The sequence below is a fragment of the Penaeus monodon genome, chromosome 15 (assembly GCF_015228065.2).
Source record: "Penaeus monodon isolate SGIC_2016 chromosome 15, NSTDA_Pmon_1, whole genome shotgun sequence".
NCBI classification, from domain to species: Eukaryota; Metazoa; Arthropoda; class Malacostraca; order Decapoda; family Penaeidae; genus Penaeus; species Penaeus monodon.
This window is the reverse complement of record NC_051400.1, coordinates 46,538,703-46,539,275: the sequence shown is the minus strand read 5'-3', so window position 1 is coordinate 46,539,275 and position 573 is coordinate 46,538,703.

Below are 573 nucleotides of genomic sequence, written 5' to 3'. Positions count from 1 at the left end.
ACCTATCTAATTGTTTTGTTGTTAGTATGCTTAGTTTAATGTATCCAGGTGATTAATATATATCTTTTATTTGTAATTTATTTGATTCCGTCTTAAGTGGATGCTATATAACTTTCATGCTATATATTTGTTTTTGGTTGTGAATATTTCCAGTTCAATATCTTCGGCAGATGGATAAACCTTATGTACTTTGTTTGATTCATTTTGTGGATGCCTGGTTCCTGTATTTAACCTTGTCTTCATATTTTAAATAAGGCAGAAGTATCTCATTATCGAAAAATTTAATACTAACGTTAACCTGTTTTATCACTTCGCTGTAACGCCACCGAAATTTTGCGCTAAACCTCGCTTAGGAATACGTACAATACGCTTATGATAATTTTGTATAGTCTTTCAGAGTAAGATGTAATGGGCTTTGTCTCGTCTGTAATTCACATGACCACGTGACCTTCCATCGGCCAAGACATGAATTCGTGATAAACAGAGCAGAAAAGACGGGTTATTATCGCTGGGTATTTAGCTAGGTGTTACGTCTGGTTTTGTTGCTTTAGAGGTGCCTTCCTCGCTGAATCA